General features: G+C 46.3%; 1 protein-coding gene across 2 annotated transcripts in view; it reads left to right on the forward strand.

Annotated features, from left to right (window-relative positions):
* The first annotated feature begins 3,613 nt into the window (after positions 1-3,613).
* Positions 3,614-26,877, forward strand: part of Anxa11 (annexin A11) — a 43,746-nt gene continuing 20,482 nt past the window's right edge. The window contains exons 1-2 of one of the 2 annotated variants that reach the window (XM_041662607.1): positions 3,629-3,764; positions 22,399-22,502. The gene's annotated coding sequence lies outside the window, so the exon portion shown is untranslated. Of the gene's footprint in view, positions 3,765-22,398; positions 22,503-26,877 lie in introns of both variants that reach the window. The other variant, XM_041662606.1, reaches the window with a different exon arrangement.

Here is a 26,877-nt window from a genome sequence, read left to right on the forward strand (position 1 = left end):
GATACCTGTGCCCTGAACCCCCAAGCCCTGGGATAGTCACCTCAGTTGCACTTAACCATTATGTATTGAATAGCTTGATATAAGAAAGCATGGACAATACCATGCTATTCCAGAGCTCTATAGAGGGACTTTCTTTATAAGGCATTTTACTGTCTCTTGTGTCTGTGTCATTCCTGAGCACAGTGAAGTTGGGTCACCCTTTGGAAGACTATAGGCAAGAAAACCAAACTGGCAGCATGTATCTGGGGTGTCCTGAATAAGAATAGACCCCACAGTCTTATATTTGAATGCTTAGGGAGTAGAGTTAGGAGGTGTGGTCTTTGTTGAGGAAGTGTGTTACTGAGGGTGGGATTTGGGGTTTCAAATGCCCAATCCAGGCCCAGAGGTGTTTTCTCTCTTCCTACTGCCCATGGATGCAGATGTAGACCTCTCAAGCTCCTTCTCCAGCACCACGTCTGCCTGTGTACTGCTATGCTTCCTGCCAGGATGATAATGAGCTAAACCTTAGAAACAGTAAATCAGCCCCCATTCAATGTTTTCCTTCGTAAGAGTTGCTGTGGTCATGGTGTCTTTTTACAGCAATGGAACACTGATTAAGACAGCATCACTAGTAAATGTCATATTGAGATTAAAGCACAAGCTTCACACCTTTTCACCCATCCAGTGTTCTCTGGGTGACTCTTGCCACTGCCCTTTGGGCTGGGACTCTGTAAACCCTCAGTAGTGCCTGTTAACCCCTAGCACCTCACTGACTCTGAGCCAGGGCTCCAGCAGATTTGTTGAAAAGTAAAAAGGTGAGGCTGGAAATACAGGAAAGCAGTTTCATGAAGTTTTTATGGCTTTACAGAACCAGGAAAGTCAAACCAGGCAAATTTAAAATACTTTTGGTGGGTATTCCAGAGAGGCAGTGATAAGTCAGCCTGCCTCCATTTTAGACTTGAAAGCCACCTTATAGTAAAGACAAACTATACTACTCATCTCTCTCTCCCTTTTTTTCTTTTTTTGACAGGGCTTCTCTGTGTAACAGCCCTGGCTCTCTCTCACCCCCACCTTTACTACTATAAAAACCCAATTCTAACTGAGCTCAGGGCTCTCCTTTTATTCCAATATGTTAGACATGTGGAGAGACCGAGTTTGCAAACTTGATTAAAATAAAGGCTCTTTGCTTTTACTTACAGGACTCAGTCTCCTTGTTGGCTTTTGCGGAGACTTCGTGGATTTGGGCATAACAGTTATGATTACGTTATGACCACCTTACAATCATGTTTTTGTTTCAGGAAGTTGTGACCAACTTCTTATACTTAGTTCTGCTCCTGTAACCCCACCTATTTGCCTGACAAACCCCTCATTTGAAAACCTTCTACCCCTATGCTATAAAAGTCCTTATCTTTTCTAAGTCCAAGGCTGACCTCTTGAACCCTGCCTTGGGGGTCAAAGCCCCTTTGTAATACCCAGCAACCATCTTTGGAAGCTCCCTCCCCCTGGGAGTTGCCTTGCTTCAAACTCTACCTCTGGGAAAGTTCGGCCAAGCACTGACCCCTCCCCAGGGAGGGTCAGGATCACTCCCACAGGTTCTTTAGGCTGCTGCCCAAAAAAGGAACTTGTGGTCTTCCGGTTTTGCATGGTTCTCCCCTCATGCTCTCCCGGCCACCAGGGAGCGCTGCAGTAAGCATGGGCATCTTTTATTTGGTCTAATTTGGTCTGATTGGAATTATTTGCTTTGGAGAGGCTCATCTTATGATTATTCCTAACACCCCTGTACACAATTTTTTTTTTTAAAAGCTGGTTTTAATTAATTTGGCCATGATGATTTTGGTTGGTGGTCTTTCTCCTCAAATCTTTGGAATTAACAAGTCATAGTCCCAAATGCTATCTGATGACATTCTTAGTTCTTGGATCTGTGGAAGCTAATAGTTTCTAAGGTTTTTATTTATTGCCACAAGATGTTAATTCTAAATTAATAGCTTTTAAGAGGTTTTTGTTTATTATCATGAGATGCTAGTTCACATAAAGAATGGGGGTTCTGGAATGCAAAAACTAACCAATGGTAAAGTAATTTGCCTTTGAATCTGCAGAATTCTAATCTCTCCACAGTACTGAGTTGGTTTGGTGATGAACTTCACGTGAGTCCAAGGTCCCCATAAATATAATAGAGCAGTTCCTGGTCTTGTTGCCCCTCTTCTCCTCTTTTGTTCAGGAGGTGCTTTCTATGGAGCCTTTGGCCTGAGTTTCCCACTTGCCCACCCATTCCTGTCGGTAGTAAGCTATCCAATCTGGAAGGAGCTGTGCCTGCAGGGGTGTGTGTGTGTGTGTGTGTGTGTGTGAGAGAGAGAGAGAGAGAAGAGATAGCATGGCCATACACGGTGATGAGAGAGAGAGAGAGAGAGAGAGAGAGAGAGAGAGTAGAGATAGCATGGCCATACACGGTGATGACAGCCCCAGAGAGCTGACTGACTGGTCTGTGTGGCAGTAGCCAGGAGGTCCCACCCCTCTTTGCAGCCAAGCACCTGCCTACTACTAGGGTTCCTTCCTGCTCCTACTGTTCATTGGGCTCCAGAAATACAAATGACTAATGACGTATTTGCAAGTCAAAAGTCGGCACTGAAAGAAGCACACACCAGGTGGAGAGAATACTGTGTAGTCCTTAGGAAGAACCTGACTCATCCAGAGGCGCCCATTGAAGACTCCACAAGATACAGAGAGGAAAAAAATATTGCAAGCCAGTTTTATAAACAACCCGTTTACTTAAGCATACTAAGCAATGCACACATAAACAGTGTTGGAAGGAGGTGCCTAAATGTGAGATGGGGATAAATAAAAAAGAGGACTCTCAATTTTTATCATTTAAATATGTTACACAATCATGTTTTTACTACACGACCTTTCTCTAATAACAAACAAACAAACAAAAAACAAAAATAACCCCAAACACTACTTTTAGAATGCTTTTAGATTTATAGAGAAGATTAGGAAGATAAGACATGGAGTTACCATAAATAGGGTTTTCTCCTGTCGTTAACATACTAGTGTTTTTGCTATAATGAATGAACCAATACTGATGTATTGTTATTAAAATGTTCAAATGTCTTTTTTTTTAACCTAAAATGCCCCCCCCCCCCAGGATCCCATTCAAGATGTCACACTGTTTAGTTTTCATATCTTGATGGAACAGCTTCTCAGGCTTTTGTTTTTGATGACCTTGACAGTTTTGGACAGTCGTGAATTCCTCAAGTGGAGCTTGTCTGACGTTTTTGCACGATTACACTGAATCATGTGTCATTGAGAGGGAGACACCATGCGACAGAAAATCACTGTTGATGTTGGCCCTGATCTCCCAGCTGAGGCAGTTGGTAATGTTTTCCATTATGAAGTTTCTCCTACAGTACACGTGGTGTGACCTTTTAAAGTTTTCTTCACTGTCAGATGTCTAAAAGCATACAGCCGGATGAATGTCCCACTCTCTAGGGATCTAGAGAGCCTCTGTACAGCGAGCAGGCGCTGGGCTTCCTATTGAGCCCCGCAGGAGCGCAGACCGCAGACCTCACCTGTGGGCGTGGTCCCGCGTACCCCGCCCCTTCAGAGAGGCCCCTCCTCTCCCAAGTGGCTCCGCCCCGGCGCGCTAAGGCGACCGCGCCCGTAGAGTTTTCCGCCCCGCGGGCTCCTCCAGTGGTACGTAGTCGGTCGCGGGTCGGTATCCGGAAAAGGAAAAGCGACTGTGGGAAGGAGCTCCAAGTAGAACTCAGCGCCCAGGTCCCCGGTGACAGGTGAGTGAGGGTCCCAGCTGGCTGCCTGCGCGTGCTGAGTGTTCGCGCTCAGTGCGGAGTGCGAGGGTCGCCCGAGGCCAGGGCCCGGAGTTGGGCAGAGTCAGGGCAGGTGAACCTGGGGACCTCAGCGGGCTTGAGGGTGGTTGCGGTCTCCTCAGTTCGGTGCTCTTCCGGGAGAAGCTTTAGCCGGCCGAGAAGGCTGTCTTTGGGAACTTTGCTCCGGAACTGCAGAGCGCGGGTTCCTGGACCTGCCACCCGGGGTTTATATAAGGCAGGTTTTCAAGCGGTCTGGAGAACGAGGGGTCGTGCTAAGTGTTGTGTTGCCTGCCTTCCTTATCGTTTATCCAGCTAGAATCCCTGCGCCCCCGCTTGCGCCCCCGTTCCAGAGTCCCGAGGAACTCTTGGGGTTGGTTCTCCACTTCCCGTGGGCTCAGGCGTAACTAGGTAGCAAACAGATGTGGGGGAGGGATAGCTAAATTCAAGCTAGGCACATTCTTTCTTGGGATTTCAATCCCTGCCCGATAGTCAGCGGGCGTCTGTGGAGGTTGTGTTTCTCGGACCGAACCTCGGTTTTGTCAGCCTAAATCGTCTACTTCCTTTATAGGCCTCCACTAACTGCTCCCTGCTGCCTTGCCCTGCCCGCTGGCTCAGTAGGAACTTTCGGAGCAGGCGTGCCCTGGGGCTACATTAGTGAGGGAAGAAAATTAGGAAAAAAGCCCTAACCAAAATCAATTTTTTTTTAAAAAAAAAAAACTGGATTGAGCTTTTCTCAGGTGTAAACTTACAAGATGACAGTGTGTCGTTGTCAAAAGGTTGGACAGGCTCAGCTTGCTCCCATTGTGCGTTATTTCCTTGCTTCAGTTGTTGAGAATTCCAGGGCCTTTCCTTCCGTGCTTGCCTGTGCTTAGTATTCTCTAACCAGGCCAGGTGAGCAGAGGGCAGTCTGTGGCTCTAACACAGGGGTGCCCACTTTGGATTCTTCCATCCCTCCCCATCCGTCATTAATCTCTGCACCTTGATTTCCTCATCCATAAAATAAGGATAATTATAATTCATATGTCATTGACTTATTGTGAGGATTCAGCCAGTTAATTTTTTGTTGTTGATTTTTTTTTTTTTGCTTTTTGAAATAAGGTCTCCCGATGTAGCCTTGGCTGGTTTCAAACTCAGATCTTGCCTCTGCCTCTTGAGTGCTGAGCTTAAGTGCGTGTGCTACCTTGCTCAGCAAGTTAATGTTTTAAAAATTTTTATTTATATTACTATTGTTTATTTATTATTTGTTTTGGTCTTTTGAGACAGGGTTTCTCTGTGGAGCTTTGAAGCCTGTCCTGGAACTTGCTCTGTAGACCAGGCTGACCTTGAACTCACAGAGATCCACCTGTCTCTGTTTCCCACATGCCGGGATTAAAGGCATGTAGCACCTCTGTCCGGTTTACATTTTTTTTTTAGCAAATATTTTATTTTGTTTTATGTGTATGGTTTTTTTTCCCCTGCATGTATGTCTGAACCATGTGGATGTCTAGTGCCTTGGTACCCTTGGAGGTCAGAAGAGGGCCTTGGATATCCTTGAACTGGAGTTCAGACTGTTCTGAACTGCCACTTGGATACAACAATTGCTCTTAACTGCGGAGCCGTCATTCTAGCCCCTTGAGGTTTGTTTGATTTTTGTTTTGTTTGTTTCTTACTTTTTTTTTTTTTTTTTTTAAGGATAGGTTCTCTCTGTGTAGTTCTGACTGTCCTGAACTTGCTCTGTAGCCAGGTTGACCTGGAACTCAGAGATCCACCTGCCTCTGCCTCTTGAGTGCTGGGATTAAAGGCTTGTGCCACCATGCCCAGCACGTTAATGTTTTGTTTTTTTTTTAACAGTTCTACAGTGCTCAGGTACTGACCATTAGAACAGGTCGCAACTGGTGCATCCCAGTTGGATGGTGCTCAGGTTAGGCATATCACACACTAGGCAAGGTCTGGCATGTTAGTGATCAGATGCAGCCAGTGACAGCAAGAGCAGAAGTGCAGCCAGCTTGAACTGCCCTGCCTTGGCCCACACTGCTTCGCCATCTTTCCTCTCGTGCAGCCAGCCTGAACTGCCCTGCCTTGGCCCACACTGCTTCGCCATCTTTCCTCTCGTGCAGCCAGCTTGAACTGCCCTGCCTTGGCCCACACTGCTTCGCCATCTTTCCTCTCGTGCAGCCAGCCTGAACTGCCCTGCCTTGGCCCACACTGCTTCGCCATCTTTCCTCTCGTGCAGCCAGCCTGAACTGCCCTGCCTTGGCCCACACTGCTTCGCCATCTTTCCTCTCGTGCAGCCAGCCTGAACTGCCCTGCCTTGGCCCACACTGCTTCGCCATCTTTCCTCTCGTGCAGCCAGCTTGAACTGCCCTGCCTTGGCCCACACTGCTTCGCCATCTTTCCTCTCGTGCAGCCAGCCTGAACTGCCCTGCCTTGGCCCACACTGCTTCGCCATCTTTCCTCTCGTGCAGCCAGCCTGAACTGCCCTGCCTTGGCCCACACTGCTTCGCCATCTTTCCTCTCTTTTGCCCATTTCTTATTCACGTGCCATTCCAATGGCTTCTGCTTCCCAGTAGGAAGGACAAGACATGCGTTCTTTCCTTCACTCTGTCATTGGATTCAAGGGATTTGTGACCAGGTGTCTTGTCCCTGTGCTGTTCTCAGTCTTTGGAGCACAGAGACTATTTCTGGATTATCTCTTGGTCTTTCAAAGTGCCTATGATGAGCCTTCCCTTTGAAATGTTCAGGAAATTTCAGCTGGGTGAGAGGCAGGCAAGAAAGTCATGTCTTTGTGGCCTGAGTATTGGAACTGTAGGATGGGCAGAGAATGGGGGGAAGTGAAGGAGAAATGCATCCAGACTGGGGGACGGAGAGAGGCTGAAAGACCTGGGTGTGGAGTTTCACACCTGTAATCCCAGAACTCAGGAGATCGAGGCAGGAAGATCAGGAGTTCAGAGCCAGTTTCAGATACAGAATGAATTTGGGGCTAGAGAGATGATTCCATAAGTGGAAAGCTGGTGTGCACTCCCCTACCCCAGTGCACACATGCACACAAAATTAGGAAATGTAATTACCACTGAGCATCCTCCTGGGGATGCATAGTGAATTTGAGCGCAGTCTGGGCTACATGAGACCGTGGCTAAGGCACCTGCCACTGAGCCTTCCAATTTGAGTTTGATCTTGTGTTTTCTCATAGTAGAAAGAGGGAATTGACTCCTAAGTTGTGGCTTACCTATGCCTGTGCACACACAGGCACACAAACGGATAGAATTGAAACATTTGTTTAAAACAAAAACAAGCAAGTCGGCTGTTTGAGCCCTTTTTGTAGCCATGACAGGGAAAAGAGGAAGGGCCATCTCAGTTCAGTTGCTTCAAAGGTTTTGATTGATCAGTGATTGCTTGGGTCTTGTGACCCAGGAAAGTAGTTTGGGATGACAGGGAGAGGGAACTCTCCCTGAAGACAGAAGAGAAACTCAGGCTGAGTGGGATTGCGTGCTTGTTTCCAGAAGGCCTGAGGCTTTCTCTTCTTCCCTTCCTAGCTGTTTTTCTCCCTCTTGAGTCCAAAGCAGTTCCTGGCATTTGGTCCCATGAGCATGGGAGAGTCTGGGTGTGGTTGTGCTTTGAAGACACAGTCGAGGGAACATATTCCAGTTTCCATGATTCTTTCTTCACGAACCCACTGTCCCTCCAGACCATCGGGAATTTGAGTAGTGCTCAGATAGGACAGCTCTGAAGATCCAGGAGATCTAGGTTTCCCTGGCGGGAGTTGGCCTTTGTAAGAAGAGTTGTTGAGCTTTGGAATGAAACCTTCCGTTAACCTCTAAAACCAATTAGCCCACATCAGGCATGTTGATGTCACTCATGAAATAAAGGTCCCAGGGTCATGGGAAGAAGATTGGTACAGTGGAGTGGTCAGCTTCTGATAATCCTGCCTACACTGATGTGAGAAAGGATAGGGTGAGGACAGCTGAACAATCAGGGGACAGGGGCTGGAGAGTTGGTTCAGTGGTTAAGAGTAGGTATTAGGGGGGTGGAGAGATGGCTCAGCAGTTAAGAGCACTGACTGCTCTTCCAGAGGATCCACATGGCAGCTCACCACTGTCTGTAGTCCAGCTCATGGGGATTTGACACCCTCATACAGACACGAGTGTACATAAGATAAAAATAGGTAAATCACTAAAAAAAAAACCACCCCAGATATTAGTTATTTTTTTATTTCTGGGAAGAAAAACCACAATGAAGGTGATTTATAAAAAAGCGTTTATGTTTTCTGAGCGTTAGAGTTATGATGGTACAGCAAAGTCAAACAGCAGCGGAATCAGCTTACTGCTCACATCTCAGTCTTCTGACCTACAAGTAGGAGGCGGAGAGAATGATGTTGAACCCTCAGAGCCTGCCCCTTGTGACATATTTCCTCCAGCAGGGCCACGCCTAATCCTTCTAAACAACCACCCACTGGAAGCCAGCTATTCAAATGTGAGCCTATGGGGACAGTTCTCTATTCAAACCAGGTCCCAGGTTTGATTTCCAGCACCCACATGGCCACTTCCAGCCATCTATGACATCTAGGGAATCTGATGTCCTCTTCCCACTTTGGCGGGCACCAGTCATGTTAGTGTGAACATACATAGATGCAGGCATAGCACCCACGCGTGTAAGGTAATAGAAAAGAATTGGAGGATTAGAGGGCAGGTCTTATCTGCCGGCTAACCGGGAATGAGCCATGTAGCCACATGGTCCCAGTTTTCTGGCTGGCGAATGGTTGCCTCCAACAGAGAGTCATATGACAAGATGTTTGTGGAAGGGTTTGGAGATCAGCGAGAGCTGTGATGATCTTGTTGATAATTGTGGGCTCGTCGCCATGTCACCGAGGAACCAGGAAGCTGAAAGTGAAGTGTGCCGCAGTCAAGGCTGGCTCTTCGATCATTAGTGGTAGTTGTTTTGAGATTGTGCTCTTGAAGGTCCCACTGTCTTGGCAGCAAAGAAGACATTTGAGGGGCTCAGGGACCTGAGCCCACCGGCGGAGGCTGGCTTGCAAGACAGAGGGATGAGAATTCAGGGTGGGCGTAGAGAAGAAACTGAAACTCTTCACAGGCAAGCAGGCACATGAAGCCTGGTGTGGGAAGCATTTTGGGGGGAAAGGGATGTGTAAGGGGGGCAGGGCTAGCATTAAGGGACGAGAGCTTGCTGTGTCCACCACAAAGGACACAGTTATTTTCAGGAATTAGGTGACAAGGCATGTTTCTGTTGAAATCTTTACTGAGTGCCCACTGCTTGTCCAGCCAGTCCTTAATAAAAGAATTTAGGAAGGGACTTGGTAGGGTGCTCAAGGACATCCTTATTAGAGTTGGAAAGAAAAACAACAGATCAGGAAAACTGAATCTCAGTAGTTGCTAGGAGGAAGGGATGGAGATGAGGAAGACCTGGATGGAGGTGGGGGGTTCCTTGGACTTCCCACAGGACAGGGAACCCTGATTGCTTTTCGGGCTGAGGGGGGGGGGACTTAATTAGGGGAGGGGGAGGGAAATGGGAGGCGGTGGCTGGGAAGAGACAGAAATCTTTAATAAATAAATAAATTAAAAAAAAAAAAAAAAAAAAAAAAAAAAAAAAAAAAGAAAACAGGTTCAGTAACGGGTCAGCAAATTGCCTCATGGCAGACAAGCAGCCGCATGGCAGGAGGGGAGGGAGGCTTTAGAGAAAAAGGGTGAGAAAGCTCGAGAATCTGGAAGAGCGTGCCCAGGCTTTGGCCAATATCTGAGAGAAAAGGAGAGGAAACAAGGGGGAAAGTTGTGCTTTTCTGAGTGATGCAGAAAGGTGGAAGGTCACAGGGCTACCTGAGGGAAGCTCTGTGGGTGACTGCACAGGGGATTAGTACCCTCCACTAAGGGAATTCCTCCCACCTCCTAATCACGATTTAGGGTGAATTAGCATTCCTGAGGCAATGGTCTCTTGGCCAGGTGATTGACGGGCCCACTATAGCATTTAGTGATCTAATCTTTGGAGCAGATTAAAATGTCATCTGTTTGCCCAGGGCCAGAGGTAGAATCCATCTTTTATCTGGAAGAATGCTTTCCTTTAATGGGCTTCCACAGAGCCCTGATAGCCATCTTCAGGGGCCTCCAAGCCTACTGCAGCACTAGATTTGCCCCCTGGATATCCCAGGTGAGAACCAGTTTGGGAAGGTCATGGGAAGGTCATTAACTTCTAGTTCTTTCAGGCAAGTTGCATTTCAGTTGTTTTGAGAGTCTAGGAGTTGGGGGAAGTGTCTAGGCTAGAGACGATGTAACCTGGGCAATTTTGTCTAGGTTATATTTATATTTGAAGCCAAGGGCATGGTGATGTTCAAGAACTCCCTGGAATAACTGAGTAAAGGAAAATGAGCTAGTCACAGGAACCAGGGTTGTCTTGCTTTGGTAGACTTGAGGGGTTACCGGCGGCGTTGCTGCAATGGGCAGTGACGGGAAGGAACAGCTGGAGCAGATGTGTGCAGAGCCTCATGAGAGCCACTGTGTGAAAGGACGGGAGAGTGCGGGGTCCTGTTTCCTCAGCTCACCCGTGTTGGTCCTTTTTCACCTGAGGAGAGTGGACTGTGGATGGCCTCAGTCCCTGTAACCCATCCCGCAGCTTCTGTGTATGACTTGGTTATTGTGACAGTGTCTGGGATACTGTTGCTGTAGGTCAGCAGCTGTGGAATGTTCTCAGTACAGAATTGCCATAATTTATTCAGTTTTTTTCCTCATTAGGGCACAATGAATTCTTTTCCTGTTTTTATTGACTTGAGGTAGAGTTGGGGCAAAGAAACTGTCTACTTTGAATGCTCCAGAATATATTTAAGTTCTCTCAATCAAGAAATGGGATTTTTAGCTACTTTCAATAGAATTTTAATTATACGTTTATTATTTTTTTCTGTTCAAGAGCCATCTCAACTTTTATCCGTTCCTTCTTTAGTTTATTTTGTTCTCTTGTCATTGAGAAGCCCATCATGCCCAACACTGCCCTTTGGGTATAATGCTAGCAGATGGATTTCCGTACTTTCTTAATTAGGGCTTCTATTGCTGTGAAGACACCGCAACCACAACTCTTTTTGTTAATGTTGTTTGCTTGTTTGGTTTTTCTTTTTTATCCTCCCAACTTTTATAAAGGAAAACATTTAATTGGGGCTGACTTACAGTTCATAGGCTTAGTTCGTTATCATCATGGTGATAGTGCTTGGGAAGCTGTGGTGCTAAGAAGGGTAGCTGAGAATTCTATATCTGGACAGCAGACAGCAGGAAGAGAGAGAGAGACGCTGGGCCTGACTTGAACATCTGAAATCTAAAAGTTCACCCCCAGTGACACACTTCCTCCATCAAGGCCACACCTCCTAATAATGCCACTCCCTATGGGTATCATTTTCATTTAAACCACCACACATACAAAGTGCCCACCTTTCATTGTCCTTTGGTGTCTGTTGGTCTCTGTAAATCGGCTATAATCTGGGAATTATTTAGAAAAACTGTCCTGAATCAAGTTGGTCATGTAGTGCTGTGGGGTAATCCTTCAGTATGCTATGAATATGTATTGCTCTCATTGGTTAATAATAAATCTGATTTTGCCTTTAGTAAGGCAGAATAAGTGTAGGCCGGAAAGCCAAACTGAAAATAAAGGGAGGACGAAGGGTGGAGTCAGGGAGAGAGACAGACGTGAGCCAGCTGCCAGAGAAACAAAATGCTAGGGGACAGGTAAAGCCACAAGCCATGTGACAAAATACAGATGAATAGAAATGGGTTAGTTTAAATTGTAAGAGCTAGTTAGTAATAAGCCTGAGCTATAAGTCAAGTATTTTGTGATTAATATAAGCTTTTGTGTGTTTATTTGAGACCAGGTGATCAGGACAGAAAAGCTCCTTCTCCGTTTACAATGTAGTGTCATGGAGAGACTGACTGCTTCATATTTGGGTCCTGGGTTTAGTGGGCTGTGACTGGGTCCTGGTTTTAGTGGGCTGTGTGATTGATTGGTCCTGGTTTTAGTGGGCTATGATTAGTGAGCAAGCAAATATCTCAGACTGCATTAAATCCTCTGTGGTTGACTACCTTATGTTAAAGTGTACCTACAAATTCAACTTGACTTTTTCTTATCACTAAGAGGTATATTAGAGATTCTCATTGTACAACTGATTGTGGTGGCATGGGCCAGTAATCCCAGTATTTGAGAGATTGAGGCAGGAGGTTGATGAGTTCAAGACCGACCTGGACCATATATTTAAGGTTAGCCTAGATTAATAGTGAGTCTTTATCTTCAAAACAAAACAAAACAAAAAACAGACCAAAATAATTTTCACTGTAATTTATCATGTTTGGAGTTGACAGGTGTTTCAGGCCTGCTTCATGGATCGTACTGTGTGGTCTTTGATGTTCGGGGTTATATTATTTATATTTTAGGAGAAGAAATAACCAAGAGGTAGGGGTAATCTCTTTCCTTACAGCCCTAAAATTAATAAAAACACATTCTTTTCTTTCCGAGACAGGGTTTCTCTGTGTAACTTTGGAGCCTGTCCTAGAACTTGCACTGTAGACCAGGCTGGCCTCGAAGTTCACAGAGATCTGCCTGCTTCTGCCTCCTGAGTGCTGGCATTAAAGGTGTGTGCCACCACCACCACCCGACAATAAAACACACTTTACAAAACAGCTAGACTCAGGCATTTAGAGGCAATGTCCCTGGCAGACTTCCAGCTATACTCTTGTGCTTTCTGTCTAGTTGGTAGCTGTGTCTTGATTCTCAACCTGCCGATACTACAAGTGCCCTCTCCTGTCAGTGGCCCAGCGGACCCTGTCCTCAACACAGCCAGGCCTTTAGGAAGCGTGGATAAAACGAGACTCACCTGTAAACTTTAGGGAAGGGACCTGGAAGTCTTAGTCTGTGTTCTGATGCTACAGTAGAAGATCTGAAGGTGGATAACAAATAACAGAGAATTGATAAACCAATGGCAAATGAAGCCCAGTGTTCTTGCAGTGTGTGCTGCATCATAGAATGACAGAGTAGGAAGGAGAAGTAAGAAGGATGAGGCCACCGGTGCTACAATAGCCGGTTTCCACATCCCACCCAGCTCACCTCTTAAAGGTTTTGTCACTTTTCAGCTCGGTACCATTCCACAGAGGGTCAGGCTTCCACCAGGTGGGCCTTTAGCGGACAAACTGTGCAGAACCATAGCAGAACCGACTATACCATCATGGGGGCAGGACCTCTTGCCCTACCCCCCTTGCAGTTGGGCCCCCTTCCTATGTCCAGGGTTGTATGGCCGGTTCAACTTGACCGACCACATTTCCTTCCTCACGTGAGGCAACAAGATTGAACTTTCCGTGTCCTCCAAGGGAAATGACAATGTAGTAATACACAAAGGTATAGAGGACCAAATGGCAGAAGATTCTGTGCTGTAGTCACTCTGCTTTTTTCTGTCTCAGTGGACTGGACTAGAGTGTCCTGGTTTACTTGCCCTTAAACTGATCTTAGAAATTTTCTAAGGCCAGTGTTTTCAGACAAGACATACAACTACAAAGACAGCTGGAAAAGTCCTTGGTTTGTGGTCTAGGATTATGAAAAAGTCCTTAAGATATCTTGAGCATGTGTGCATGCTTGTGTGCAGGTATGTTTAATGTGTGTGACATATGCTTGTGTGTGCATCTGTGCTGTGCACACATGGGGATTTAAATGTTGGTGTCAGGTATTGTCCTCTGTACCTTATGTTTTGAGATAGGGTCTCACGCTGCCTCTGGAACTTGAGCACTCAGCAAGCCCGTTTTCTCCATTTCTAGATGCACGTGCCACCACACTTGGCATCTTATGTGGGTTCTAAGGATTTGAACTTAGGCCCTCATGTTTGCATAGCAAAGTACTTTATCTGTTGAAACGTATCAACCATCAGCATATTTTTAATATTAATATTCCCTGTCTCATTTTTGCTTAGTTTTTATGTCTTTGTCTTGCTCTGAATTTCAAATCATTTATGTTTAAGAATTTGTTTTTCTTATAATCAGCACATGTCTGGTCTTGGAGAGCAAGGGGGTGGCAGGAGGCCATGGCAGCTTGGAGGCTTCTATCTTTGATAGAGGAATTCACATTCTTGCTGTTGTGGCTGTCTGTCATTTTATTCTGTGTTATCTTTGTTGCTTTATTACACTTGGAGGTTATTTTCTTCTTATTTCTTGCTACTTTGGTTGATTTCTCCTTCTCCATCCCTGCTGTTAGGATTCTGGCTTATTCATTTATCACAGAGGGCTTGCCTCTCTCCCTCTCTTCTGACATCAGAAACTTTCCTAAGTGGTGGTCCAGGTACCAGCCTCCCAACATTATGTTGCTTCAAGCCTCTTCTAGGGCTGTGGTTTTCAAGCTTGTGCATGTGTAAGACTTATAAAACACAGTTCTAGATTCCAGGTCTGACCGGGGCATGTACTGTGTCTGTGTGTATGCATACACACCTGAGTGTTGTAATTCTGGCAGGTGCCCAGGATGTGCTGGTGTGTCTAGCCCCAGGGTCACGCTTGGGAACTGACGTCTCTGTGCTTTCTTTACCTGCATTGACCAGGTCAGCCTACTCTAATACTCTCTGACAGGTACTGCTGAGCTGGGAACATGGTTCTTGGAGTTTCTGTGTGCCAGGTTATAGTGAGTCTTTTGTTCCTAAAGCAAGACAGGGCAGATGGTTGACAGATGACAGTCAGAAGGTTCGGGAACACCACCCACTTCTCTCCTTAATTTGAAACTAATACATTTATCCTCCTGCCATTGACTGAGCTGGCACTGCACAAGTTAGGGAATGGGAACCTCGCTGTATATCGTAGCAGCCAGAAGCCAGCAGGGCATTCAGCAGGGCAAACAGCAGGGCAGTTCTGTCCCTTGGGTCGGGGAACATGCTGGCAGGCCTTTGCTTCCTTGTTGATGCTTGAGAGTCTTCAGTCTCCTCACAGAGGTCAGGCCTGTTAACACGCTGGGATCTATACTCTTGTCGTGGTAACAGCCCTGTAAGCCCTGGCTGAACTAAGGCTGATATTTTGCTGGGGCTCCTCGCATTCATGAGAGATGAGGTTTGTGGCAGCCCGCCCCAGTTTCTCTGTCGCCACTCAGATCACTGGAACAAATGGTACCTTGTGTCTGACTCAGTTAATGTGCCAGTTGTTAGGAGATCACCATCACTTTCTCACTTTGCTTTTCTCAGGTTAACCTTCATGTCTCCCAACTTGACCTCCAGTCTGGGAGAGTGGGATTGAGAGCCTGGAGTGTACAACTGGCATCTTGGGATGAAATGCTTTGGACAAGACGGCAAGAGATAGAGTTGTAGGCTTTGTCCTGTTGTCCCCAGCCAGCCCTGAGAACTCAGACAGGTTTCTCATACTCCCTGGGCCTTTAAGCCATTGACTGAAATAATGCCAGTGGTTCAGAATCCTGGAGCAATCCAAATGCCACCAAGGACTGGCTTTTTGTTTCTAAGAAGGTTCTTTCAGATTTGCTTGCTCAGGCTCAACCCCGTGGCGAGGCTCTAGTGATTGCTATGACTACTGTTCTGCCAGCTTTTCCCAGAATGAAGCCCAGGAGACAGTCTTGGATGGCAGCGTCTGCTACACAGCCCAGAGAATGATTGATGTCAGCTCTGCTATTTTTAATTCCTCCTGTGTGGGTGGGGAGCTGAATGCCTGCCTCCACCTTCTGTGGGCTTTTTGTGTAGTGCCTGAGAAAATGCAGTCAGGGTTGGTGAATGCTGCCGCAGGCTCTCTGGCTTGTATCAGTCACTTAATGGCACCCATGACCCACATAGGTGAGGTTAGTGCCCTATGATCCCAGGGTGTGGGACTCTATAGTCGTGGAAGAGCTAGGGTGTTCCTGTATCTTCTCACATCCTGTTTGGGATGGAACAGAGAAGGGATTCTTCTAGAAGGGTACTGGTTGCCCCTCAGATTTCCAGAGTCCTGCCTACTGACAGACTGTCAGGACGGGTGCCAGCCAGAGTGAGGAGAGATGAGTCAGGTACTTGTGGTCCTGGCGGGATGCAGCTATGTTGAAGGATCCCAGTGCCAACTCTACCGGGCAGTGGTGGGAAGCAGCAAGGAGGCCAACAGCCTACAGGAGCCATCATCTCCCCGGGAGGCCAGGAGAAGTGATCTAACACTGGCCCTTGACCTCAGAGCCCTGTTCCCTGGTGTGTTAAATGGGGGTGGCAGTATGGTACACACCCATGAGATTGCTGAGGTTAGTGAGCTGTTTAGTGAGGAAATGCACATGCTCATCCTAGGAACTAGAAGAAAGGGGGTGACTAGAACATGTTAGACTGAGTTCCAGAAAGAGCCATCATTGTGAGTGGGAAGGTCAAGATAGCTTCCTGAAAGAGGTGAGGACCCCCTGTGGCCCCAGGGAAGCCTAGGAGACAGCAGGATGGCCAACCATAGGAACAACTGAGCAGTTGTCTAAGATGGAAATTGCTAAGCTTGGTTGAGTGAGAGACATGTTTCCTGACTTCTTGTATCACATATGTACCTTGGGTGTTCTTTGGACTGCCTGCCTTTTTGCTGTTTATTAGTGGCCCAGTGTAACTCCTAGTACAGCCTGACAGAGAATCTTACACCCGATTGATCTGTATGTTCTCCAGGGACTTCCTTTCCATTTCTGACAGCATGGCTGGCCGCTGCACTACAGAAAAGTCGAACACGCTGTCTTCTGGGTGTGAAGGCACTAAAGCTCCTGAGCGGATAATGGACAATGAGTATGTGACAGTGGTATTGGATCAGGGCCCCTGTAGGCCTTGATTTCAGCCTCTGTCCCTCGCTGCTGCAAGCAAGTATGGAGGTGCCTTTCAGAGGAGAGAGAGCCTCTGAGAGGTTAAACATGGATTAGCAGAGGGCCCAGCCTTCTTGTTCCATTTCTAAAAATATTTAAGTCACAGATCCTCTTCGCATCCCTTCTGTTTCCCCAAGGAAGCAACTTTGAGCTATAGAACCTTCCTGAAGGTGGGGCTACAAAACCTTCATGAAGCACCAGTTGACTGGATAGGTGGGCTCCAGGAACCCTAGAGAGTCTGGATCTGCTTGCATCCACTAGAGAGAAGTGGGTCTCCTCACGTCCTTGTGTAGCCCTAGGACTACCTCCCATCCTCTCAGGCTCTCCCCGCCCCCCATGGGAGAAGGCAGGATTGCCTGTGTGTTCAGCCCCCTGTCGTGAGGAGTCTAGTGGGCCCTCTTCCAGTGCAGGGGGCAGAATCAGATTATCACCAATTCCTCCCATCCTCCCTTCCATCTCTACTCTACTGGGCTCTGGGAGGGCTGTAGAAGCCATACCGCATGATAGCATTGGCATAAAGGAAGGTGTTTGGTATCCTTTCCTTAAGAGGGCTCTTAAAATCCTGTAAGTCTTGTGTGCCACCAGACTTCTACCTGTGCCTCCAGATGGTGAGAAACAAAACCAAAAACCAGGGACAGGTGCAAGGGTACAACACTGAGGACAAATGGTGTATCAGCTTTTAGCTAAAAAGTTTTTGTTTTTCAGAGAATTGTTGAATACGGTACTGCAATTGTGCTGGAATAGTCCATTTTTGAGTTAGGTGTCAGGGTCCCCTTCATATGTAGCACTTACTGCCGCATTCTAAAACATGCGGTTTACAGAATGAGAAAAGTCAGCTATCTTGATCTGAAGGGCTTAAAATGAAACCCGCTGTCTCCCAACACACCCTCCCCTTTGTCTACTTCTGTGTAGGTAACTTTTTTCTAACAAATGTCTTTATTTAAATGATGGGCTTATAGTTCTGTTCGTTAATTTATCTTGCTGACGTGCTGCTTGGATAGATAAGGAATCAATACGTATATCAGTGTTAATTGCATTATTATGCATTATTATGACTATAGAATGTATTGCTCACTGCTGTCCTAGCAACTTGTGTGGTTACGCGTGCAGGGCTACCAAGCTTTCTGTTCCTGCAGTGAGTCACCCCTCCCCTTGGGCTTGAGTTTTTGCACACCAGTTGTTCTGAGCAGGACAAGTTGACCCCACATCTGTCACTCAGCTATCATCTTGGGTCTTCTTTTTTAAGTTTTCTGTGTTATATTCCCCTTGCACTTTTTTTTAATTTCTTTATTTACTTTCTCATTTTGTCAGAATTTAGAAATTCCTAGTAAAAGTAAGTGGGAGGTGGGTACTTTTCATTTTTGAGTCCTTTGGAAACAACCAGCATCCTGTTGGTAGTGGGCAAGTTAGCTAGCTGTAGAAACAGAAAGCTGAAAGCAGTTTATTATCCATTGGGAGGTTGAAGAGGGGCTACTGTAATCAGAGGCTGCTCTCCCTTTTTTCTTAAGCTTTTTTAGGTCTTATGTGGATCCATGCCCCACGTTGGGCACCATTTTGCAATCAGAAGCTGCTTGTTTGTTTTCCAGCTGCCCAGACCTGAATAGTCACACAGAAACTATATTAATTACAACACTGTTTGGTTAATAGCTTAGGTGTATTCCTAGCTTAAATGAACCCATTTCTATTAATCTATGTATCACCACAAGGCTGCGGCCTACCGGTTAGGTTCTGACATCTGTCGTCTTTGGCAGCTACATGGCGTCTCTTTGACTCCACCTATTCTCTTTATATCTCTTCCAACCTGGCCATATTCTGCCCTGCCAAAGGCCAAAGCAGCTTTATTCATTAACCAATAAAAGCAACACATATATAGAAGGACACCCCACATCAAGCTATTGCCTTATAGTTCCAAGTAGTGGTTGAGAAGCTCAGTATTATTCCATTTCCCCCTGAAGAACCTCGGCTCCTTTGTTTTTCTGAAAGTTTGTAGTATTTTTTCTCTGCCTCTGAGTTCTTATGTCAGGTTGATAAGCTTTGTTCATGGTTTTTTTTTAGACATTGGATTGCCACTAGGTGGTCCTTTCGACTTAAAGTAGCTCTTCGGGTGCTAGTCAGTGTTCTTAGATCATCATCATCATAGATGTTATTTTTATTTGTGTGTGTGCTGGTGTGTGTGTGTGTGTGGTATATAAACGTGTTTGCCTGTGTGTGCGCACACAAAAGCCAGAATAGAACTCTAGAGTGTTCTATTCCATCACTGACTGAATTTGGAGCTAGACTGGTAGCCACTGGGTTCCAGGGATTCCCTTGTCTCCACCCTGCCTCCCAGCACTGGGCTTACAGGCATATACGTACCATGGCCAGCTTTCTACATGGAGGTTGGGGATTTGAACTTGTGTGTCCATGCTTGTACAGCCAGCATCCTTACCCACTGAGCCATCCCCAACCCTCACAGAGTTCTTATGCTATAACTGATAATTTTCTTGCTTCAGCTTTTCCTGCCCTCCCCCTTGGGATCATTTTAGATCACTGTTTTTCAACATTTCCAATGTTGCGACTCTTTAATATAGTTCCTTTGTTGTGATGACCCCCAACCACAAAATTATTTTTGTTGATTTTATGAATATGATGCAAGTTGGGGCCTTGGTGGGTGAGCTTAAGTGTGGAGTTGCGATAAAGGGAATGGGGGAGGAAGAAGACAACAGGAGAGAGACAGAGAGAAAGGAGAAGAGAAAGAAGACAGCAGAACACTGCCTCCTCAAAGAAATGGCAGAAAGGAAGAGAGCAGGAGTAGACAGGACTTGTCTCTGAAAAGGACCTTTTGTACCTGTGGACAGACTAGGCCCCTGGGTTCTGCCTGGGTGCATCCTGCCCGATGACAGGCCAGACCAGCATAGTGCCTGAATCCTAACAGTTGCTATTCTGTAACTCTACTTTTGCTGTTGTTATGAGTCGTAATGTAAATATCTGACATGCGGGATGTCTAATATGTGACCCCATAAAAAAGTTGTTGAACCCAGGGGTCATGGCCCCCAAATTGAGAAACACTGTTTAGATCCTGATATACCCACATCTTTTTATACTTGTTTGTGGTTGTTAATGTTTTTCGTGTGTGTGTGAGTACATGCACATGTATGTGGAGACCAGAAGTCAGCCTCAGGTGTTGCTCAGGATCTCGGTGAAATCTGGTGTTCCCTATCTAGGCTCGGCCGGCTGGCTGACATGTATGCGGAGACCAGAAGTCAGCCTCAGGTGTCGCTCAGGATCTCTCGGTGAAATCTGGTGTTCCCTATCAACTGGCTGGCTGGCTGACTAGTGATCCCCAGGGAGCCACTTGCCTCCACCTCCCCAACATTAGAATTCTAAGCATATGCCACTGTGCCTAGCCAGTTAATGTTAGCTCTGGGCATTAAGTCCTGGTCTTAATGCTTTTGCAGAAAGCTCTTTATTGGCTAAAACCCCTCCCTGGCTCCTGTTGTTTGCTTGCTTGCTTATTTTCAGGATAAGATGGCACCTCAGAGTCATTATGTACCTAGGCCCTTGGCCTCCAGAACCCCCTGCCTCTGCTTCTGAGAGCTGGGATTACAAGCATGGCTCAGTACAGCCAGCTTTTTGTTGCTCTTTATCTCTGAATTTCTCCAGACTTGCTTTTCTAACCTTTCTGTCGTGGTTTGTTTTTCATTCCCTTTATACACACATGTATTTGCTACTGATCTATTGAATTTTGAGACTTTAATCTCTTCTGTTTTCAGTTTCTGAACACACCTTATTGCTTTCTTACTGTTCCGTGTGTACAGAATTTTCTTTTGGTTTTGTGTTATGGGTAGATGCCTCTCTGTGTCTCTTAGCATACTAATAGTACTCTCTCCCTTTACTTCTCCATAGCTCGCTCCCCTCTGAGCCGTCTCTTGTTTTGGTCTCTCCTGCTCTTATTGGAGATCTTGTTCAGACGTCCTGTAATCTTTTGTTGTCTACTTACGTAAGCAGTGCTCAGTCCTTGGGTTCTGTTAGACCACCTCTTTGCCCTTGTGTGAAATCATCTTTTGTGGTGCTGGTCTGTCTTCTCCACCTCATCTACCCTTGCCTCAGGCATGGAGCCCAGCTAGAACTCTTACTCCTTCAGAGCCTTTGGTAAAAGGAAGCATCCAGGTGAAGAGAGTCCCTCAGGGAGCCCTGAACCTGTGCTGATGCCTCACCCTTTGCATCATAGCACTTGTCATGGAAGCAAGAGGTTCTGGGCTGGGTCCCTTGCTGTGTCATGGTGGCATGCCACTTCCCCTCCTTGGTTGTCAGTTTCTCCATCTGTAACTGGAAAGAAGAGGTGTGGTGGGTAGGAGTAAACTGAGTCACCTCTTAGGGCCATAATGGCTTACCAGCTGGACCGCATGCTCTGTTACCTACATGCATAAATCAGGTCCTTAGCATTCCCCTCCCCCAAAGTTTGCTTTGCTGACTGGGTGTGTTGCCTGGCCCCAGAGAACCTACCCCAGCTCTTATTATGGTGACTCACTGTGGCTATGGTGACTGTGTTGACCTATAATACAAGTGAGCAAGCCTTATCTGGGCTCCTTCTTCTAGACAGGAGGGAACAGTAAGCACCTGGTGGTTTTGTTGTTGTAATGATTTGTTGTGGTCTTAGGGGGTTGATGCTTCTCCTGTCAAAGACGCTGGTCAGGCTGTATGGGCTGGTCGTAGACCTCAGACAGGAAGGGGGTCTAGGGGAAGGGAGAGGTGGCTACTGGATAGATTATGCTATTCTTGCTCTTGCAGATCACCACAGACTTCAGCGTGCATTTGTGGTACTATACCCGACATGAAATTGACTGTTTTTACTAAGATTAGCTGTGTAGTTCAGTAGCATGAAATATTCACTTTGTGTGAAACCACTACCCAAATTTCTCATCGCCCAAGATAACTCCCCATTTAACGGAGCATCCCATTTCCCTCTTGCCCCAGCACCTGTGGACAGCAATATCCTTCTTTTGAGTGGAATCAGGCAATATTTATCTTTCTGTGGCTGACTTACTTCACTTAACGTGCTGGGTTTAAGTTTATCCGTGTTGTAGCATGCGCCAGGATGTCCTTTCAGAGTGAGTGGCACATTTTCTTTATCTGCTCATCTGTGACACTTGAGTGGTCCCCACCTTTGCACCTAGACTTGTGGATAACGCTGCTAGATGAGAGTGCGTCCTAAAATAGCTGTGCAGGGTCTTGCTTTTGTTTTCTGGCTCCTATGGTAGTTCTCTGTTTAGATTTTTTGGGTTTTCTTTTCTTTCCTTTTTAGGAGCTAATAGGTTTTCTATAACATGATAATAGGTTTCTCCACTGATGCAGTAAGCCAGATCAGACAGAATTGAAAAAAAAATAAAAGAACAGGTTTATCTGAGCAAAGCCACTCCTGGGAGAGCCCTCCAGTCCCAGAGATCGGGCTGGAGAAGTCATATGCCTGAACTGAAACGGGGAGGTTGTATAGCCTGTAGGCAAGGTGGTGGTGATGTGTCTGCCACAAGCTGGGTTTGTGGCCAAGTATGATCAAAAGCTGACCACTTTAGGTGGGCTCTTGGGCTGCTGGCAGCCTCGGGCGAGGAGCTGCCATGGCTGCCAAGAATGCGGAACTGGGCTTTTTGGCTGTTTGGACAGAGAGGAATGGGGCTTTCTGGGTGAAGCAGGAGTGAACGGGAGGCTTAGTCTAGTATTATAGCTGTCATGGAGGGACACTCAAGGTGTACACAGAGTTGTGCCTTAACTGGGGGTGATCTGTTTGCTTGTTGTCTCTGGCCCTGGTGGCTGTCCATGTTCTTTGTGGCCCATTCCTCTACAGGTGGAACAGTTGTCTGCTTGGTGTTGTCTTCCTGTTTTTACTCTGTCGTAGAAGGGAAAGAGCGTCAAATTTCAGGTGCCTGCAGTTGGATTGATCTCACCCAGGTAATCCATCAGAGTACTGCATTCATCTGGCTGGTAATCTCAGTCATATTGGACCAGCTCTTGCCATAGGCAGTTCTGAGACATTGGGGCTGGGTACTGTATCTGGGACATTTTTGGAGGATGATGATGGCCTTGTCTCAGGCTTTGGAATGCTGTTTTTTGTACTCCTTTGGTTGAGCAGTGGTGTCCTAAGGGCCTGTGACCCTGAAGGCTGATCAGTCCTCCCATCACTGTAAGGGTCAGCTGATATATAGGTGCATATAGAAGTTTGGTGAGTTTAAGAGTTTTGATCCTTTAACCCTTGCCTGCCTGTCATAGCCTGTCTTCTGTGATCACACCAGTACTAAGGGAGCTGATCTCAGTCTGCTCAGTTTAGCTCCTGCTGAATGTGGGGTCAAGCAGAGATTCCCATGGTCCCGTCCCTCCTAAGTTGTTAGAAGGATTGCATGGCACAGAGGCAGTAACTGCGCACTGCAGGGTTTGGTGTGCAGAAGCATCTCAAGCTCAAGGGGCTTTTCCCGGGCTAGAGTGACTTTGGGGGGCTCAAATATTGTCATCGGTCCATGATGACCAGCTAGTCCCTTTAGTTAGGGATTTTCTCTTAGACAAGCCTCTCCGCCGACACAAATAATCCCAGTCAGACCGAATCAGACCAAATTAAAAGATGCCCATGTTTAATGGAGTGCTCCCGGGTGGCCCTGGGAAAACATGGACAGGGGAAGAGAGAGAGAAGGGGAGACCACATGAAACCCGGAGGCCACGTGTTCATTCTCTGGGAGGGGGGGGCAGTTTAAATAGCCTGTGGGAGTGGTCTTGACCTTCCCTGGGGAGGGGTCAGCGTTTGGCAGGCTTTCTCGGAAGTGGAGTTTGGACTGAGGCAACTCCCAGGGGAGGGAGCTTATGCCAGGAGCTGGGGTGAAGCCCCTCAAGCAAATAATCTAGACTTTTTGAATAAAGGGGTGTTAGGGAGCTGAGGTGATGCTTCCCACCAAACACCTTTTTCACAAACCTGTTTCAGACCCGGGGTGTAACTGTTGATGGGAGGTGGTGGCACAGAAGCAAAGGCCTGTACACTGTACTCACAAACACAACTCCACTGTGGTGCGGGAGAATATGTATGACTCCCCACCATGTGTGTGTGTGTATACGCATGTATGTTCAAGTGCCCAGAGTCCCTAAGGGTATGTGTTTGGGTAAGGCAGGTGTTGGATCTACCCACTGGAGTTCTAGATAGTTGTGATGCTGGAATCTGAATTCTGTCCCAGTGTTCTTCACTACTTGAGCCGTCCTTCCAGCCCTGTGTATCTGTTTCTTAAGTTTTACCTTGGGCTGCTTGATCTGGGTCCCTAGTCCCCTTCCTAGACAGGTGCCTTCAAGTGTCACGTGCTCCTACTTTCCATAAGATGATCCAGCACCCAAGCTCTGTGTTTGGCATAGGAACCCAGGGTTAACATGTAGTTTTATAGTGAGTGAGTGGAGAGAGAGATATATCATACATTTAAAGTTGATAGCACTTAAAAATTAGACAGGAAATAGTTTATAATGTCTGGAGTTTTCTTAAAGAAACAAACGGAGTGAATAGGGTCTATATCAGCGGTTCTCAACCTTCCTTATGCTGTGACCCTTTAATACAGATTCCTCATGTGTGGTGACCTCAAACCATAAAATCATTTTCTTTGCTACTTCATAACTGTGATTTTGTTGCTATTACGAATCGTAATATTAATATCTGATATGCAGGATGTATTTTCATTGTTACAAATTGATCCAAAGGGGTTGTGACCCACAGGCTAAGAATCCCTGGTCCAGATGAATTAAGATTGACCTTGAAGCTGAGAGTTGAAGGTTTACAGCCATATTCTGCTTATATAAACTCTCCCTGTCAATCATTGATCATCAGTGCCTCCATCTTATGAGTCATTCCTTGGATTTGGGTTGTTTACATGGTGTGCTAGGCCACGGGCTCTGCTGACTCTGAGTGCGTGATGGTAGGGATTAGTCATGTGGGGCTTCCCTCTTCCCTCACAGCCAACAGCCTTGACCTGAAAACTGGGTTCAGTAGAGGGAAGGAAGTTCTGAGACATTAAAAGATCCGGGAACCTCTGACTCCAGTTCAAAACCTGTTCCATGTGCTGTCTCTTCTGCCTGTTGGAAGAAAGCTCTTAAAGCAGGTTATCAATGACAAGGCCACCTGGGGCCATATCCTGGCTCCCTAGTGATGTGCTCTAGTGACAAAACCCAGGGCAGTAGGAGCTAGAAAAGTATCCACTTCTGTCTAGTAACCTGGAACAGATAAGTGCCAGGGCGTGTGCACACACATATGCATGAATAAATAATAAAAATTAAATATGTAAATAAAATCTTAGAAAGGGAAAAAAGTGTATGAGGTCAGTCTGGGCTACATAACAAGATCGTGTGTGTGTGTGTGTGTGTGTGTGTGAAAGAGAGAGAGAGAGAATATGAAAGAAAGAAAATATTTTACCTGTTTTCTTTTGGTATGTGTGTGGTTTTTTTTTTTCAAGACGGGGTTTGTCTCTGTAGCTCTGGCTGTCCTGGAACTCACTCTGTAGACCAGGGTGGCCTCTAACTCTGAGATCCCCTGCCTCTGCTTCCTGTGTGCTGGGATTTAGGACACGTGCCACTATACCACCTGAATGTTTACTTATTTTCAAACATTTGTATATGTGAATCAAATACATGTGTGTATATATTTTCATCTATGTATGTAGATGCTTTGTAAATATATGTACACATGTATTGTGTATGTCTTAGGTTGTATGTTAGAATGCTTGGTGGTTACTGTTAGGGGAGGGGATAGCGGCCTTCTATTTGTTCTGAATTTTTTCTTCAACCTGCTTGTATTCTTTTTTTTTTTTTTTTTTTGAGACAGGGTTTCTCTATAGCTTTGGAGTCTGTCCTGGAACTGGTTGTTGTAGAGTGGGCTTGCCTTGAACCCACAGAGATACTCCTGCCTCTGCCTCCTGGGTGCTGGGATTAAAGGTGTGCGCCACCACCACCAGTGTATTGAAATAAAATTTATGCAATTTTGGTTTTTTTTTTTTGAAACCGTTTCTTCCTCTTTCGCCTAGGCTGGCCATAAACTCATGATCATCCTCCTGCAGCATCCCCGCTTCTCCCAAGCGGTAGGGTTGCAAGCAGGCACCAGCACACCCAGTTTATACAGTGCTACTGTCACAGAAGCAAGCACTCTGCCAGCTGAGCTGCAGTCCCAGCCCGGCTCATTGCTGTTTTGATGTCAGTAATACTCAGTTCTCTTGATGTGAGACTGGGGTTTATCCATTCATCTGCTGAACCACATTTTGGTTCCTGTGAGGGTGGGTAGTCGGGAGTAACGCTGCTGCATTTAGCTCTGAGACACAACCTCCCCCAGTGTACAGGAGGTAGGTGGGATATACATTGGTGTGGCACCCTTGAAAGGTGTATTGGAAATCTAACCCTTCCTCTTTTTCTCCTGTCCCCATCACTCTTTCTCACTGGATCTCCTGAAACAGCATGTCAAATGAACCTTTCTTCCTTCTAAGTTGTTTAACTCAGATTTTTGTTACAGTGACAAAAGACTGGCTCACACAACCATCCTGTAATTTTTCATCTCACGTGGACCAATACCAAGATCGTGGCGGTTGTTGGTTTCATAAAATAGGTTTAGTTTTGTAAGAAACTGCTAAGATCTCTTTCAAAGTTGTTGTACTATTTAGCATTCCCCACAGCAGTGTGGAAGCTGTTGTCCATACCCCCATGTTTGGTGGGTCACTGTTCTGGACCTGGCCATTCTAATAGCTGTGCAGTTTGTTGTTTCCATATGCAGTGGTAAACTGAGGGCCTTTCCATGTGCTGCCATCTCTGCATACCCTTTGGTGAGCTGCCTTCTGAGGTCTTTTGCTATATTTTTATAAGTCCCTTGATCGGATGTATCTTTTAGGAATACATTCAGTCATTCTGTAGGGTTTTTTTTTTTTTTCCTTCTTTATCTGAAACAGGCTCTTGTTGGTTTGTTTGCCCAGACTGGCCTTAAATCCTTGTCCATAAGGGATTCATCCTCCTGCCTCAACCTCCTGAGCAGTTGAGATTACAGGGTATATCACCATGTCTGGCTTTCTTCCTTTTACTTAGGAAAAAAAGTCAGCAAAGATGGTCAGAGCTGTGTGGTTTAAACTGTGTATTTGTGTTGTGTGAGAGCAAGAGACCCATTAACCAACAGCCTGAGAAAGTACAGTGGCAGACCCTCGTCTGGGAACATCAGGCCTGACTTGTCTGCTTCTGAGTGCCAAGGGCTGTTAGGCCCTGAAATACTTCTCCAAACTCTGCCTGTGAGCATCAGCCAGGGGTGGTTTCTGTTCTACATGAGGAGAGGCTA

Source organism: Microtus oregoni, unplaced genomic scaffold (genome assembly GCF_018167655.1).
Source record: "Microtus oregoni isolate MIOR12 unplaced genomic scaffold, Mior012 000013F_ref0000133, whole genome shotgun sequence".
NCBI lineage: Eukaryota > Metazoa > Chordata > Mammalia > Rodentia > Cricetidae > Microtus > Microtus oregoni.